Genomic DNA, 12,875 nt, shown 5'->3' with positions numbered 1-12,875 from the left:
CATTTCAATATTCTTTCATTTATATAGTAAGACATAAAGGTGTAGTTTAGGTAGTGATTTTACAAAGGCATAAAAAAGCATTTTTTTAAATTTAATAGTCATTTGAATGACTTATCCTGTCCAAACATTATTCTAGGCTCAGGAAATAAGGTAGTGGAAAAGCTATGTAACGTCCCTGGGTCTTCCCTATAACGCAAATGGTAAAGAATCTGAATGCAATGCAAGAGACCAGGATTTGATCCTTGGGTCAGGAAAATCTTCTGGAGAAGAGAAGGACAATCCACTCCAGCATTCTTGCCTGGAGAATCCCATGGACAGAGAAGCCTGGTGGGCTACAGTCCGTGGGGTCGCAAAGAGTTGGACACAACTGAGTGACTAACACACACAGATACTCATGAAACATATTCTTCTGAATAGCTTTAAAAAGGCAGAAAGAGGGGCTTCCCTGGTAGTCCAGTGGTTAGGGCTCTGCCTTCAAATGCAGGAGACAAAGGTTCAGTCACTAACTGGGGAACTAAGTTCCCACATGCTGTGGTGCAACTAAATCTTCGTGTTACAACTGGAGGAGCCCACACATGCCACGACAAAGACCCAGCATAGCCAAACTATTTTTTTAAGAGAAAAAATAGATTTAAAAAATGTAATTTCAGAGCAAGAATATGAGTAGCTATGTGCAGATGAGTAGGGGGTCCTTTGAGGAACGTGTGTGAAGGAAAATCTGTGAGAAAGTGACATTTGTACAGCAGTTATTCAAAGTAGTTGAGAATGATAGAACCTACATTGTGGAATGGGGCTTCCTTGGTAGCTCAGATGTTAAAGAATCTGTCTGCAATGCAGGAGACCTGGGATCGATCCCTGGGTTGGCAAGATCCCCCTGGAGGAGGGCATGGCAACCCATTCCAGTATTCTTGCCTGGAGAATCTCCATAGACGGAGGAGCCTGGCAGGCTACAGCCCACAGACTCACAAAACATCAGACATGACTAAAGCAACTTAGCACACATGTTGTGGAACAATAAATAAATTGTGGAATGCATTTTAATATGAAAAAGTGAAGTGAAAGTGTTAGTTGCTCAGTCCTGTCCAACACTTTGTGACCCCATGGACTGTAGCCTGCAGGCTCCTCTGTCCATGGGATTTCCCAGGCAGAATACCGGAGTGGGTAGCCAGTCCCTTCTCCAGAGAATCTTCCTGACCCAAGAATCACTGGGGTCTCCCGCATTGCAGGCAGATTCTTTACTGTCTGAGCCACTAAGGAAGCCTAATTTAATATAGATAAGCACATCTGGAGAACTATGAATAAAATGTAATGAAAACTTGTATAAAACTTTCTGGTTCTTCCTTTCTTAGGACTTGGGAAAAAACTCATGTCATCTAGGGAAGACTTCGTGATCTGATCCAGTCAGGTTCCCTATCTTCCTCTTCAGTGGGTCCCACACAGCTGGCCTGTACTGGGATGTTTGTGACCTTGTATCAGTGTTCTTATTACATTTGTTGACTATTCTTAGTCTCCGCTAATGAGATCGCTCAGAGTTCGCTTTGAGTATCACATCTTAATCACTTGATTTCTGCAGACGTTTCTTTTCTCCAAATAAACTCTCCTAAATGCCTGCTGCTCTGCGCTCATTAACCTGGGAATGGCTTCTCTAACTCCAATTTGAACATTTTCTCTGACATCTGAGACTTCTGTCCTGATCAGGATTCTCTAACAATAACAGTGGGAAGGGGATTTGACTCTTGAGTGTGAAGAAGAAAAAAAAAAAATCAATGACCAATTTCCGTCTTTAAGGGGATTTTTCCCTTTATGTGGCAGTATGGACTTCACTCTCTTGCAGTGTAGCATAATTAAGATCCACCCCAACTCCACTGTCTGCCCAATTCCCAGTTAATCATTTCAAACTCAATAAGGTTTAGGTGACTTAAAGGTAACAAAATAATTAGTTAATGAGTAAATAAGTGAGCAAAGAGATGAATATTCATCTAGGATTTTTTTTTCTTGTACTCTTTTCCTTTTCTTAACCCACAATTATTGATACAGGTTTCATGATGAAAACAGCAGCTCTCATTTAAATAGCCCCAACATAATAGGACTGAATCTATATTTTCCCACATGCTGATAGGTATTAAATTGGTGACCTGTACTTTTTCTTTTCTTTGTTTTTGAAAGTATTTATTTTATGTACTTTGCTGCACTGGGTCCCAGCTGCAGCACACGGAATCTTCTGTTGCAGCATACAGGGCTCTCTAGTTTTAACACGCAGGTTCAGTAGTTGTGGCACATGGGCTCCCTAGTTGTGGAGTACGGGCCTAGTTGTTCTGCCTCAGGTGGGATCTTAGTTCCCCTACCAGGAATTGAACCTACATGCCCTGCACTGCAAGGCACATTCTTAACCCCTGGACCATGAGGGAAGTCCCTGGTGACCTGTATTTCTAAACAATTGCCACTTTGATGGATCATAGGAAAGATCTCTCAGATGCACAAATGTTCTAATTCAGAGCCAGACAGCAGCAGTTCCTTTGCCAGATACCACATGCCAGAGATATATTCTCTTGGTAGGTTTTAAGCTTGGTCTGGTAAGGTTATTTCTAACAACTGTTAGTTTTGGAATACCAAATCCTAAATTTTCCTTTGCTCTTAAGAGGCAAAAGAATATCTCACAACCTGTAACCAATAAATTGAACATTTAGTTTCAGGTGCATGTAGCTTTTGATGTTGAAATATTTCTGAAAAAAAAAAAAAACGAACTTATTTAGAAATAAGCTTGAGAGGCACTTACCAGAAACAATATTATGCAGATGCTCTGGAATAGCTTCTAGGAACAGCTTATATTGGAACAGCTAAATATACAGAATAAGGACAAGGATTTTATGTTGCTTTGTTTCTCCCCCAGAATCCAAGAGAATATTCTAGGCTTCTATTTACATTCTATCAAATGGCTCACTCAATATGAAGATGTGGCCTTTATCCAGGGACTTAACTTTATGAACCACAGCACAATTGCCATCTCCTTTCTCCATCTGTATTGAATTACTCAGATACCCTAAATTTCAGTCTAGTCTAGCAGAACTTCAACTTAACCAGGGAGATGTCATAGTTGATTGAAATTATCCTTTCTTCAAAAGACATTACCATAAAAATGGGTATTATTTTGATTAAGTCAATTTCTTTGTGTATTCAGAAGAGGTCCCCAAAGTAAAAAAGATAATCTGGACACTATAGTTCTGTAGAAGTTACATATGAAATACAGGCAGGTGACAGAAGTGGTAACTGTTGTAGTTAGGTTCTGAAACTTTGTTAGACTTGTACCCAGAGTGCCAGCTTAACCTGAAGAAAATGCGGAATCTCTGACATTCCTGGACATAAGCTGAATGGTATACTATTTTCAGGTTATAATCAAATCACCGAGGTTCTTCTTGGATGCCCAGGGTACTGAGCTGCAATGGGAAAGAACTGGAACAGTCTTGTTTTGACACAAGACGGGTCTAAATAAATAAATAAAATACCTATATCAATAAACACATAAATAAATAAAGCAAGACTGGTCACTGGGCAGGACACCTGCTTGAAATAAAATGAGATGAGGCCCAACCAGCCATAAGGACTAGGGCAAGGGCCAGACTAGGAAAGATGATAATATTTTCAAAGGTCTAAGAATAGCTAGGGAAGTGGAAGTGCTCTCTTGACACAAATGCTCTCACAAGCATGTGGAGCATGGTGGTGGGGAGATCAGAACAGCTGCTGTTTGGACTGCTACCTTGGAAGGTGGCAGAAGGCAAAATTTTGGTTTCTTTTCCTGTCATCCCCATATCCCTAGACAAATGTTCTTGACATTACCTTCCAGGAAAAAGCCTTAATTATCTAATTCTCTATATTCTGCTGCCACTCTAGATCAAGCCATCTCTCACATGTACTACTGACCTACTACTTGTGACTTCAGTCTGTTCTCGTGCTAGAAGTGTGATAGTTTAAAAATCAAATAAGGCTGTATTATTTTCCATCGTGGAACTCTGCAAGAGCTTGACACTGCATATAGTATACAAAGAAATTGCTTTCCTGACCTACCAGGCTTACCAACTGAAGTGTTAGTCATTCAGTCGTGTCTTACTCTTTGTGATCCCATGGACTGTAGATTACCAGGCTCCTCTGTCCATGGAATTCTCCAGGCAAGAATACTGGAGTGGGTAGCCTATCCCTTCTCCAGGGAATCTTCCCAACCCAGGAATAGAACTGGGGTCTCCTGCATTGCAGGTGGACTCTTTCCCAGGGCTAATGTTCTATAATGAACTGAATGTTGGCTCCCTAAAAGATGTGCTCACATCTTAAGATCCAGAATCTGCAGATGTGACCTTATTTGAAAAAAATGACCTTTGCATATGTAATTGAGTATCTTGCAATGAGGTCATCCTGGATTATCCAGGTGGGCCTAAATACAATGACCTGTGTCTTTATAAGAGACACTCATACAAGAGACACATGGAGAAGACAAGCAGGCCCTGTGAAGACTGAGGCAGTGGTTGGAATTGTGTAGTCATAGACCAGGAATGTCTGGAGCCACCAGAGCTGGGAGAGGCAAAGTAGAATTCTCCCCTAAAGTTTTTGGAGAATCCTGCTGATTTCTTAATTTCAGACTTCTGACTTTAATTGCTGAGAAATAATCAATTTATGTTGTTTTATGACATCATTTTTGTGATAATTATGGAAACCAAAGGAAACTATTATACTCCTCATTCACATCTCTTACTCTTCTGCTTTCTCACTTTCTTCCTACTAGACTAGCCTGTATTTCCCCTTATTATGTTTTAAGTACAACATGCTTCTTGTTGGAAGCATGTTGGACTGCTATAACAAAATACCACAGATTGGATATCTTATAAGCATCAGAACTTATTTCTCATACTTCTGGAGACCAGAAGTCAGAGACAGGTTTGGTTTGCCAGTGTGGTAGGGTAAAGGCCCTCCTCCTAGTTGCAGACTCCTCATTGTATCCTCGAATGAGGAAAGGGCTAGGGGTCTCTCTGGAGCCTCTTTTATAAGGGCATTCATAATCCCATTCATGAAGGCCCCATCCTTATGACCTAATCACCTTCCAAAGGTGCCATGTCCTAATATCATCACGTTGGTTATTAGCATTTAACATATGAATTTGGGTAAGTGGTGGACACAAACATTTAGACTATAGCACTTCCTCAAACTTGGAGAATTTATGTTAGCTATTCTCTTTGCCTGGAATATTTTTCTCCTATATATATATTTATGTCTGAGTTCTTTCTTGCCATTCTTAAAGTTTAATGTCTCTTTTTCAGAGGGGGTCTTCCTAGACCAAATCCGTGTAATATTTCCTATCAGTCATTCCTTGACTCATCACTCTTAAATTTTCATCTCAGTACTCATCTCTATCTGATCTTTTCTGGTTTGTTTATATTATCTGTCTAAACCCTCATAAGCAAGCTCTATGAAGCAAGACCTTTGTCACTTTCTGACTCACTGCAGAATCCTAAATGTCTAGAATCATCCTTGGTATTTAGGAAGCATTCAATTCATGTTGAATGAGATACCTAACAGAAAACCTATCAGTGCTGGAGGGGATTAAGTCGGTAATTTGGGGTATCTAGAAATGTAAAGAACAAGCCAGACCCTTAGTCACTGAGGGCCTCAGCTCTTGAATATTTTATAATAACAAAGACAAGAGTCCCTGTAAGAGGTTGCAAATAAATATGGAGGAATGGACTTGGGATAAAATTGGTAACATTTCCCAAAGTAATTCGAGAATAGAGTGTAATCTACTGGAGCATAGGATCAAAGATGAATTTGAAAAAATGATGTCATCAGGCCAAGTATGAGAATTAGACTGGAGAAGATGGTTGGGATCTGTTCTGCCTATTGGTGGAGGTCCACCACCTATCATTAAATGATCCTAAAGACTAACAATATTGGAAATAAGTTAGATATGGGTAACCAGAGGTAAAACTGCAATTCCCAACTGCTTTGGAAGAGAAGAGACTTGGCCTTCTGATTAGCTGGGAATGATAATTTTCTAGTGAACTAACTCTAGGGAAGTAGATTTTTCCTAACAGGGAGAGATCCTGATTAGGTTTAAATTTCCTTTAGTACATGCTTACATTTGAATGCAAGAACTTAAAATGATCCAGTATGCTCTCAATGGTGCTACAGCATGGTTATGTAGAAAACCTCATACCCCGCAGGGCAGGGTTCACACTGAGTCCCCACATTATCTGGCTATGGGGTTAGGCACAGAGAAGATCCTGGATGGTGCCATTATTCAGCCTTCTGTACCCTATCCATCTTACCGGCAACTAAAAAGCTCAATGAGGATATCCTAGTCCAATTCAGAAATTAAGTAATGCATATCTTCTGAGGATAATGAATGTCCTATGAGAATAAAGTAAACCAGTAGCACTTTCTGTTATACACATAGGAGGTCTTAGAAGTCACTCTGTTGAAACCACTATCTTTGTGAATTTCCTACAGGTTGGTGAGTGCTCTAGTAAAGTATTCTTGGGGGGCCTTTGTGACTTTCTCACAGCATTATCTTAATGACAGCATCCAGAGACCCATGGAAATCCTATTTTGAGGCTTACAGTCATTTTAGAGTTTCCAGAGATAGGATCTCTTGAGGTGTCCTCTCCAGCGGCATAACTTATAAAAGTGATTTCAGCATTTTTCATCCCTTATGACTTTCCCACAAGTTCTCCATTGTTCTTGTTAGCTGAATATTTGAAAATAAAGTTAAAAAAAATCAGGCTTTGAAAAGACCTTCTCTATGTTTGCATCTGTAGACATAAATGCGGGAAAATATATAGAATGCATGGGTGCTGATGTTTTGTGTCATTTATCCTCATTTGTGAGGGGAAATGGGATAAGTCACTCATGACTGTACCAATCCTGGTCCATTCTTGATTACTGCACTCATGAAGATAAATGCCACACTTACGCAGACCACAAGTATCCTGTGTCCTTTCCGACCAGGAATTTAGATCAGTTACAGCAGAAGGCTGTGATTTGAAAATCAAAGACACTTTAGTATGTACCATCTCTTACTCCCACACATCTTGATCTCCAAAGTGAAATGAGGATACCACTAGGAGCCAAAAAAACTTTTATGTAGCATATAGATTTACATCCATGTATATCCTTCAGGTACTTCATTCTAAGTAAGAGTTATTTCCTGTGCATGGCCAGAACAGTGTTTTGTAGTGGCCATGTACTAGTTAATAGAAGATGGTCTTGATTTTCCCAAGCTTACAGATGGTATAATGAAGAGAATACTGTGGGGAAAAAATGATGAGCAAATCATTAATTCTCTCCATAGGAAAGTCAAATAACAAAGGAGGAAGTCACAATAGAACTATGAGAAGTCATAGTATTTGAGCAGCGATGTTAAGAGAAAATAGCATGAATACCTTGATGTACCAATGTCTGTACCATTGGATTTAGGGTTATGGCAGAGCAAGTGGTTGACTTTTCTGCTCTATGTTTGTGGACCTGATACAGATAATCAGTAGACATGACCTCTTTATATCTCAGTACTGAATGTGCTTATTCTGGTTTTATTTTAATTACCCATTCACAAACTGAATGTTTTAAGCTAGAAGACTTTCCACCAAAATCAAAGTATTGGCTCTTTTTTGGTACATAAATGTTTTTACAATGAGAAGTAAACTGAAGAGGATTTCCATACATTTCAGAAATTTGATTGGGAAACTATTTCTGAAATTATTGTTCATCTTTGGGAACTATCAATATTAGCTTGGACTATATGAAATTGTTGATGTCAACAGGTTTTGATTACGAAATAGCAACTTTTTGAGGTTTACTCTAATTGTACTGATTAATTAAGTGATTTAGATTCAGGATGTACTTTCACCACTGTTTTATTTTTTTGTATATAACCAACTAAGCTCTTTCATCCACTTATTTAGGAAATACTTACCGAATGCACACTATGTGGCAGTAACTGGGCTGTGCATGCACATAAAATGGGATATAGTGCCTGTTGCATTAGGACACGTAGTCTAATGATGCAGAAAGACAAGTAAGTGCAATGTGGATGACTAACACGAAAGTTGATAATTGCTCAATAAATGTTCTTTTCATTTTCTTCATATGGAAGTAATAGTGAAATCTGTTCAAGGAACAAAAAAAAACCAGTGTCCTATGAATTTTGAGAATGTTGGAAGAACTCACAGCATAAGTAGCTTCTTCCCTCCCTTAATATATTCATGTTAAAAACGTATATCGGGCAGAGCACTAGTCTAGGGCTCCAAAGATTTAACTTCCTATATCAATAGCTACTATATGTTAGCTTTTTAAACTTGATAACATTACTTAACTTCCTTAAATGTTAACATCTCATCTGAAAAATGAAAAACAAAGTATAATCATTTCTGCGTACTTTCCATAATTATGAAGGTCTGATATGATAATGTATGTGAGAAGATGTTCTAATCTGTGATGAATAATAGAAACAAAAGTTACCATTCTCATAACCATCTTTCTTATTTCCAATCTTGTTTCCATGGTGATATGTAAAAAGTAAATGGTTTACCATCTTGATTTATATTTTCCATGATCACATATTTAGGGATGTGCACCACATTCAACACCAGATAATCATTTCATAAAAGTGGGTAAATTTTTAGCCACTCTCCAAGTGTTTAGAGGTAGTGCTAATGATAAAGAAGCTGTCTGCCAATGCAGGAGACATAAGAGATGTAGGTTCGATCCCTGGGTTGGAAAGATCCCCTGGAGGAGGGCATGGCAACCCACTCTGGTATTCTTGCCTGGAAAATCCCGTGGACAGAATAGCCAGGGAGTGGGCTACAGCCCATGGGGATCACAAAGCATGAGGCACGACCTAACAACGACAATAGCAAAACAAGGAAGCTGTGTGTCCAGAGTGAAATGAGTAAGGTGATAGTGGTAGCAAGATAGGATTAAAGAAGGAGAGATGCAGAATGAAACTCTAAATGGCCCCCTAGGCCACTGGAAGCCCTGTAATATTGAGCGACATCAGAAGCCATTGAGCACTGAGCAGAAGATCGAATGTGATCTGACTTTCATTTTGATAGGATCTCTCTACAATGTGGAGAAAAGACTGAAGAGGGGCAAGAACAGAAGCAAAGAAACCAAATATTGAAACAGGTTGTTGAAATCATCCAATTATAATGGACTAATATGCAGCAATGGAGGTGGGAAGTGCCAAGACTCTTGATAACCAGAATTTCTATCGTATAGGCAATAGGCTGTAAAGGTAATAAGATATAGAAATAATAGGATGCAAAATTGGGGATGAGACCAAAAAATAAGTATCAAGGGGACTTTGTCCTGAGCTCTTACGAGGATGGTCCCTGGAACCATTGTTTGGCACTCGGTAAGAGGTTAATTTTTTTTTTGGAAGGCATGAGTGAATGGAGTTGCTGTTAGAAAAGTCTTTGTTAGGGATAGGGGTTGAATTGGAATCAAGAGTTGTATTTTTTGACAGGTTGACTTTTGGTGCCTTCAAGTGGAAGTCTTGCATTAGCAGTTATAGACATATACTACAAGTCTACATTGCCAGCTGGAGATAAATGTTTGGCAGTGTTCAGTTTGTAGATGATTTCTAAACTCACTGTAGGATTCACTTAGAGAATCACTTAGACAAAGGAGAGGCTCACTAACAGAGCCCTGGTACACTCCAACGTTTAGAAGCCCCAGATCTACCGATGGAATTTGAGCAGAGTAAACAAAGAGGTAGGGGAGAGAGAGAGCAGTTTCCTAGGAGTCAAGTGCAGAGAGTGTTTCAGGAAGGACAGAAAAGTCACTTATGTCAAATGTTGCTAATTTTCACCTAGCTGAAAACTAAGAATCAGCCACTGGATTTAGTAATAAACACAGCTTTGACTCCCAACTCTTTGTTGTCCTCTCTACACATACTCATTCCTACCCACTGCCTTACTCTCACATTGTTTATAAATACCAGGCATGTTACCTTCTAACTCAAATTTCATATTTCCTACTGAAGTATTGTTAATGGTTCCTGAAACCATGGGATTTAGGGAAACTTCCTGTAAGTCTGAGTTACGTGTTTTGCAAAACCAGTGATATAAAGTCCACATAGCATCTCTGAAATAAATGTTAATCATATTCACTTTTACTTATACAGTAATAATACTATTTGAGAAGTTTGAGAAGCTCTTTTACTTACATTATCTGTTCCAAACAAAACTCTCTAATATAGCAAAATGCCCAGCTTTGAAGCTTACACCATCAAACCAAACAGCTGCTAATGCCTCCTTGTTGGAATCAGCCACAAATCCAGTCTTCCCTCCTCTTTATTCCTTGATGATTTTAACATCTGCCTCCCTGATGCTCTCTTCAGCCCTCCTCCTGATATAATTCTTGGTGATTTCAATATTCGTGTCAGTCCCTTGATCTTGATTGCTAATTTCATGGATTTCTTCCATCTGCATTTTCTAGTTGTTTCCGGTTTGTACCAACTGTATGGTGAAGTTTGGGCTAGAAAGATTTATAATTTGTTGGTATTAGAAATCATTTAGTTTACTTCACTATACTTTGCAAAATGCCAGCTCTATTCCTTTGTATTTCTTTGCTCCAAGTACTGTGTGACCCTCTATCTTTGATTCTAATTTTTGATTTACCATTGTCACAGGAGTGTTGGGAAGGGAGTAGTGGTAGATGAGGGATGCACAGGAGGAAGAAATGTTAGTATCTCTCTTGCTTGGGGATGTAGAAAATATCCCAGTTAGAGTTTGCAGCAGTTGCCTATGTCAAACTCTTAACAGCCCATTTGATTTTAATATTTCAGAGTATCTCTTTAACTATTTCCTATCCATCTTCAAAAGACATGATCTCATTTGATCTGAAGAGGTGGTTCTGAACAGGATGGAGGATCAGAGAGAAAATGTGACTTGCTTCAGGTTGTACATCTAATAAGTCAGAACCAAGTATAGACAACAGATCTTCCAACTCTAAATGTGTTTTTTTAATTGGTATTAAACAATGCATTGTTCAAAATGGCCAGTGGTTAAAATAGCTGCCTTGGCTTTTTGCCCAGAAGAATGTAAAAATACAGTGGCAATTTAATAAATATTGTCACCAGTGTTGTCTGTGGTGATGGGGGGAACAGCAGATCGAGAAATGTGCTGAATTATTCTAATGGATGCTTTTTCCCCCTCTTAGATTGGCAAACACACTGCCTGTTTACAGCACGGAGGCCACAATGGAGAGCTAGGTGGGTGATGATTCATGCTAAATCTTTGCCACAATATGCTGAACACTACAGCAGCAGCTAATGTGAAGTGGCTCATTATACACTGTCAAATCCAATAACAGCCAAAGACTGGCTTTGATGCAGCACAAGCAACTTGTGGGAAGCCTAGCTACTGCAAACCACTACTGAATTGCAAAAAAAAAAAAAAAAAAAAAGAAAGAAAAACACAACAGGCTTCAAGAGAGTGGAAAAGACAGAGTCACTAAGTCATATTTGCAAATTTCTCTTTGTCACTTTAGAAATGGCCTTCATGGTCCCAGCTTGACGCCAGAGATGGCTCTCCTTGGGATTCCTTTCTCTTGTGAGCACCTCTCCCTTCAGTTATATTTTATGGGCTAAAGATGATCTCAGGGCCACTGCGCATAGACAGAGCTGGAAATGTGGTTCTCTTCTGGAAATATTCCTGAAGCTCCCCCTCCCCTCTCCACCCTCCACCACCCAGTGATGCCATTCACATAAACACATTTACCTTCTACAGCCCCACGGCATCTGTGGATGGTATTTCTACATAATAGAGAAAGAAGATCAGGAGGCAGGAGGCAGAAATACTGCCTCCTTGCTTTAAGACTTAGGATCATGTGTATTTTTGTCTTCATTATACTGTGATCTCCTATAAAGCAGGATCCTGGATTTATTTATCTACTTAGTCTAATGTCTATGAGCCATAGTTGACCCTCTACAAATATTTATCAACAAAATTAATGTTGTTGATAAATATAAATACAATAAAATCCATAATGAAGCTTGAGTTTAGTCTTCTTGCCTCCCTTGTTCCAGCCACAGGGCCTGACACATAGTAGGTAGACATCAGGTACTTGTTTACTGAAGGAACAAAGATATGAATGAGTCCCTCACTCATATGGTTCCCTGCTGCCTAATTAAAGTCTCAGCAAACCTCTTCCAACCATCAGATACAGAAAAGTCATGGCTTCCAGTCATTCTTTGCCAGACCACCAGGAATAATGCCCTCAAAGTGGTTGTTTATTTTGGAAAGCAGAAACTAATCTGAAGCTATTTTCTTTATTTTTATATTCAAATGCCTGTAAAGCAGAAAAACACCAGAGACCTATTCATTGCTCACAAATGATCTATGGGGTAATAATGTGCTTGCTCTTCCAGCTGTGCTGCACTTTGGTGCCATCCTGGGTTTAATTGAAAATATGCTGTGACCTTGGTTTTGTTTGCTGGATATGGGGGAGGGGGTAATTGGCATGAAGCCTCCAAAGAACTCCCTCTTAACGAATGTCATTTGGCTAATTTGGGGTTCGCCTGCAGGAAATAACGTGTGAAGTCCTAGAAAAACAAGGTGCATTTAATTTGCATGCAACTCATATGAAGCTAATGATTTAAAAGAAAACACAACTTTTTTTATTTAGCCATACTTATTCATTGAATTCTAAATACTGTGAGGATGATAATGGTATTGTGTCTTACAGTGTCATGTTTCATCATAATTAAATAAACAGCTTATGAATTGCAGTCCAAAAAATGTCTGTGTTCCACTCTTAACTTAAGAGGGTTTCCATAGAAACCATGGGCCTCGAATTTAACTGACATTTATTGGACTTGAGGCTATATGTAGCAT

The 12,875-nt window shown here is 39.1% G+C and overlaps 1 protein-coding gene across 5 annotated transcripts in view; it reads left to right on the top strand.

Annotated features, from left to right (window-relative positions):
• The window catches only part of LRRC4C (leucine rich repeat containing 4C), a 1,431,417-nt gene that overhangs the window by 1,391,879 nt on the left and 26,663 nt on the right, over window positions 1-12,875 (top strand). Inside the window, exon 2 of one of the 5 annotated variants that reach the window (XM_061381180.1) lies at window positions 11,200-11,251. The exons of the other annotated variants lie outside the window; for them this stretch is intronic. The gene's annotated coding sequence lies outside the window, so the exon portion shown is untranslated. The remainder of the gene's footprint in view (window positions 1-11,199; window positions 11,252-12,875) is intronic. 5 annotated transcript variants of the gene reach the window in all.

Source organism: Bos javanicus, chromosome 15 (genome assembly GCF_032452875.1).
Source record: "Bos javanicus breed banteng chromosome 15, ARS-OSU_banteng_1.0, whole genome shotgun sequence".
NCBI classification, from domain to species: Eukaryota; Metazoa; Chordata; class Mammalia; order Artiodactyla; family Bovidae; genus Bos; species Bos javanicus.
The sequence above is the reverse complement of the archived record's forward strand: the minus strand, read 5'-3'. Positions and strand labels throughout refer to the sequence as shown.